We start from the raw sequence: 5933 nt of genomic DNA, 5'->3' as shown, positions 1-5933 counted from the left end.
TACTGCACGAATCAAGAAGAGAGCCGTGAAAATATTTGCAGATCCCTCGCATCCTGGACATAAACTGTTTCAACTCCTCAAAACGACGCTATAGAGCACTGCACACCAGAACAACTAGACGCAAGAACAGTTTTTTCCCGAAGGCCATCACTCTGCTAAACAAATAATTCCCTCAACACTGTCAGACTATTTACTGAATCTGCACTACTATTAATCGTTTCATAGTTCCCATCACCAATCTCTTTCCACTTATGACTGTATGACTATAACTTGTTGCTGGCAATCCTTATGATTTATATTGATATATTGATCATCAATTGTGTTGTAAATGTTGTACCTTGATGAACGTATCTTTTCTTTTATGTACACTGAGAGCATATGCACCAAGACAAATTCCTTGTGTGTCCAATCACACTTGGCCAATAAAATTCTATTCTATTCTATAATTAGCAGAGTAAAATTCACAGGGATTCCATTATCAGCTTACAAATCAGGCTCTTTGATAGATCAGGAAACTCCTGTTTCAGATTATTTTTATTTATTTGTATCATTTATTACTTTTACAATAGTTCAGTGCGGCAAACATATCTTCCTATAGAGTGTGATGGAATGGAGTTAAACGGTTCTGAGATCTCTTGTGTCCTCCATCTTAACAGCATCTGTAAATTTATTTTCTCACATTGCGTACAATTAATTTTTAGTTTTATTTCTATAAAACAAAATAAAATATAGATGTGCTACCAGCAAGTTACCTGGAAATAAAAACATTCTAAAGACCGGGCAACAAGACTGTGTGTTTTGTTTAAAGTCATTTCTGTCTCCTCTGTATATCAATGCTTCATGAGTTTAAGGTAGTCTGGTATCTGCTCTGTCAATCTCATAAAATATAGATTTATCGGGCTAGAAGTGCCCTTCTAGTCCAACTCCTGCCCAAGGCATGACACCTTATACCCGTAATGGTGAACCTATGGCCACAGGTGGCACGCAGAGCCATATCTATGGACACGCGAGCGTTGCCCTAGCTCAGCTCCATCGCACATGCACATGCCGGCCAGCTGATTTTCGGGCCTTCTGGTCCCACTGGAAGTCAGGAAACAGGCCATTTCTGGCCTCCAGAGGGCCTCAAGGGGACGGGGGAGGCTGTTTTCGGCCTCCGCAGGCTCCAATAAAGCCTCTGGAACCTGGGGATAGCGAAGAACGAGCCTACCGGGCCCACTGATAACTTTTTTGCCATCATATTGTCAAGGTTCCAGAAAAACCTCTTCTGCATAAAAAAACAACAACTCTGAAGCCATTGTCTTTCAAAGTTCTTAACTAGCATAAGGAAACTGGCACACAATGAGTGAAATTCCAAAACTGAAACTTCCGGATTCTTTTCTCAGTTATATAAACCCCAAGAGTCCCACCCCCCCTAACCCCTTTGCCGGTCACATGGTCCAACGTTCTTCCACTTTATTCGAAACCTCCTCTTGCCACTCCTTCTGCAGATGCGAACACAATCCAACCTTGACCGCTTGAAGAATGTAACCATACCCATCACCCCTCCTTCTTCCCCTCAGGGGAGAAATGTGACATACTAAACCTACGGCCTAGTATGGTTTCCAGGCCTGACACATGTGCCAAAAGCAGGGGGAGCGCAGAAGGGTTGCGCGGGGGAAGAGGGGGTGTGGAGGGGCATTGAATTATGGCTGTGGGCACATGTGCACGTGACCCTCCCACACTCCCCTTGCTTTTGGCATGCCACAGCACTGCCTTATACATATCACAGACAGATTGTTATCCAATCTTTTCTTGAAAACTTCTAGCGATGAAGCACCCACAATTCCAGGAGCCAAACTGTTAAATTAATTGTTCTCACTGGCAGAAAATGTCTTGGTCCTAGGTAAGACCACCCTTTAACAAGTTTTCACCCATTGCTGCTTGTCCTATCCCCTAGGTACTTTGGAGAATAAATCAATCCTTCTTCTGACAGCCCTCTAGTACTGAAAGACAGCTATCATGCCACCCAAATTCTTCTCTTCGTTAGGCTAGACATACATAATTGTTCCCTTAATCATTCATCATACAATTTAGCCTCAAAATCCCTTATCATCTTTGTTGCTTTTCTTTGCATACTTTCTGTGGTCTCAGTATTTTTATTTTTATTTTTTTGTATTGTGGCTACCAGAACTGAATGCAGTATTCCAAGTAGGGATTCACTATTGCCATATAGGCAGTGTTATCACTACTCATGATCTTGATGCTATTCCTTTAGGATTGCATTGGCTTTTTTGGCACTGGAGCCCACTGCTGGCTCATATTCACCAAGCAATAGGTCTTGCTGCTGTACCTAATGGAATGAGCACTGTTGCCAAAAACCGGAATACATTTCAGGAATTCATATGGTAACACTATGTACATATTCATAAATGCGTACTAATATGCATTATAGTGAGACAGTCTCAAGACCAAATTGCTGACACTGGTTGGTTATACAGCTTCTAAAAATGCTGCCAAAACATTGGCTGATTGGCACTAGCACTGATTACTTGCTCTGCTGCAGATCAGCAAGATTTATAGACTTGTAGCTGGCTAAAATGGGACCAGGCAAATGGCCCAAAGTCCAAAATCAGAATCCAAGGCAAGGGTTGAATATCACTGGATTTCTGCTCAATAAAAAAAGCAAGGGTCATAAGACTTAGAAAGACCTAATATGTCAACCTTGTTCCAGCACTACTCTGCTGCTAACTGAAGTCTTTTATTCTCCTATCTTGAGTGTGTCAGTTTTTACTGACTTGTTAGTTTTGGAAGAAAGAAGAAGTGAAGTCTGGTTTCCAGCCAGGTTGTAGCACTTAGATGACACCGATTGCTCTGCCTGATAATCTCTGCCAAGCTTGGCATGGAATTGGTACATTCATCTTGGCCATTCCCTTTAAGGCCATTGGTGTACTAGTACCAGTTCACACTGGTGTTGGAGCAGAAGGTTCCAACTGGTAGATTGGTCCAGTTGGTGTTGTTGAGGCAAGGGGATGGGATGGAAGGGGAAAGGTCCAGTCCTAGACCCCGGCATTGCAGGTGCTTCAAGACTAAACTCCTTCCCTATTCCTGTTTAGACAATACATAAAACCAAGGTAAAAGTTAAAGGTTCCCCTCGCACATATCTGCTAGTTGTTCCTGACTCTAGGGGGTAGGTCTTATCTCCGTTTCAAAGCCTAAGAACCAGCTCTGTCCAAAGACATCTCCGTGGTCATGTGGCCGGCATGACTAAACGCCAAAGGCGCATGAAACGCTGTTACCTTCCCACCAAAGGTGGTCCCTATTTTTCTACTTGCATTTTTTACATGCTTCCAAACTTCTAGGTTGGCAGAAGCTGGGACGAGTAAGGGGAACTCACCCCGTTATGCGGTACTAGGGATTCGAATCACTGAACTGCTGACCTTTCAATCTGGCAAGCTCAGCGACTTAGCCACTGAGCTACATATCATCAATATGGAGATGATACAAAACAGTATATCTCTAGCTTGCCAAGTGATGCCATCAAGTATCTTTCTTAGTGTCTGAAAACTATGGGGGGATTAGATGGGGTAGGATTGGACTTTAGTTTAGCAAGACTGAGTGGCCAGAGGTTCAAGTACACCAGATCTGAAGTTGTTCTATATTTGACTTTGACTGGGGTAGTATTCCCCATAATTGACATAATTTAAAATTTGGAGGACCTCTTGGTTCCATCTTAGCAGTCCTGGCCAAGAAAGACTTTTCACAAATCCAGTTTGTGCACCATTTGGAGTCATTGCTGGACTGAACTGCTGTGGTCACAGTCAATCTGCCTTTGCCATGAGATAATTTTGTCATAAGTATCAGTACTGATACTTATAGTAGTGAGGTAGCCCACTACTATTTCATCATTCTTTTAAAGGTGGATAGTTATAATAGGTGAATTATTTGAAACATATTAATGCCATATACTTGGGATTCCAACCCAACCTGGCTGAATCATTCCAGATGGAAAAAGTCATTTTTTTTGAGGGAATTCTGATAATTATTATAATATTCTACAGTCTAAGCCAGGCTATACAACATACAGACCATGGGCTTCAAGCAGCTTACCAAGCAGCCTGGCATGCGTTTTTTTAAAAAAAGTAATAAATTCACTGCCTCCTTCACCACCACTCCTTTCAGCGGTATCCATGCCTTGCTGCCACCTGCTCCAGAACTGCTGCCACTCCACTAGCTCCAGAACTGCTGCCACTCCAAACAGCTGATCACATACTACTTTGAGCCTGCAAGCATCTTTCCCTCTACAAGTTGTGCAGGTTTGTCTAGGGTGTGCTTCCTATGATAGCACAACATTGTATGTTTGAGTGAATACAGCAACTGTTTTATCCCACCACATTATTATTGACTGTTTTATTAAATTTAGATGTTACCATCTCACTAACCAGTTTCAATATAAGCAGCAGTTTTTCTTTCTTTCTGGAATACTCAGGAACATAAGATTTGGAAAAAGCTGTTTCTGCAAAATAATTTGAAACATATTCAGATATGCATTTATCACTTCATCTAGGCTTCTGACTCTTTTTCCCTTTAAATGATTCCATCAGCACCATTTGCCTCATAACATCAAATTGTGTTTATTTTTTTTTTATTTTTTTTTGGGAAGCATTCTTTGCTCAAGTGGAAGATAGTAAAAGAGCCCTTATTGATATACAGATTTAATAGAAGAGCCCAAAGAACTGATATACAGATTTAGACCGTCCTGGATGTTAGCCTCAAGAATCTTACATTACATTGCTTGGGGGAGGGGAACCGAAGCCAAAACAAAGGCTGCTTATCTGGATCTAAAATCTAACTGGAAGCTGGCAGTAAAGCTCAGAGGCTCACTTTTCCTTTTTAAATTCCACTCTGTGCTCCTTTATATCAGAGTTTCTCCATTTGCCAGTTACTGAAGTATTGGGATGCCCATGCTATACTGGGAAATCTCCAATCTAAAGAAACTGAATAGGACAATGTCACTGAAGGGTCGCAAACACCGATAGTAGCTGCTATAATATGTATGTGCTCTGCAAGTGGTTTGCTTCATGAACCCTGTGCCAGATCCACTTAGGAAGTCGACCTTCACCTATGTAGACTGTGCTTGGGTGTCCAGGAGGAAAGTAGTGATTAAAAAATGTCAAGATAATGGCTGTAATCAAGGAAAATCACAATCATGATTTTTTTTTGACATATAATTCAGATATTCCTGAGATTACATTAGAATTTTCTTCTATAACATTTCTTGGGTGTTGAAAGGAATTAAGTCTCTAATACTGAGCTAATGAATTCTTAATGTTTCTAAAAGCTCATGTTTAATTCAAATAAACATTAAAAATGTCTAAATGATGGATACTTATAGAATACAGACTGCTTAAAAGACCACCTAGATTCAGCATTGCTTTACGTTTTAAATCTTTCTTTCCATTATAAGTACAGAGGCAAGCTATAAACTGATGAAATTTACTTTTATTGTGAATATGGGTAAACAAAATAGACAATACTTAATGTTAAAGGTCTGGAGATCACTGAAAGTATTGTAAATAAAGATATGCCATAATTTCTCTTCCATGGGCACAGTGCAATGCAGGAAATAGGTTTATAGGCAATTGTTCTTTTCCAAGAAAGTATGTGGTACACAAATACTGTGTAATATACACGCAGTGATAGTAGTAAATTGACTCCAATATATTATGGGTTGGTTATGCACATTCTATCTTTACCTGTAAGTTACTGCTGTTTCCACTATATTTCATTGTGTTGTGGCTCCAGCCCCCGAACCTGGCCCCATGCCCGAAAGTTACTCCGAGAGTGAGGGGGAAGGGCCGTTAAGGCTTACTTCAGAAGCACCGATTCCTTTGGCCTGGCTCCAGGAGCCAGAACCAGGCCAGTCGGAGGACGTAATGAGGCTGACATCCCCCGAT

Source organism: Ahaetulla prasina, chromosome 2, assembly GCF_028640845.1.
Source record: "Ahaetulla prasina isolate Xishuangbanna chromosome 2, ASM2864084v1, whole genome shotgun sequence".
Lineage (NCBI taxonomy): Eukaryota > Metazoa > Chordata > Lepidosauria > Squamata > Colubridae > Ahaetulla > Ahaetulla prasina.
This window is presented reverse-complemented; position numbering follows the sequence as displayed.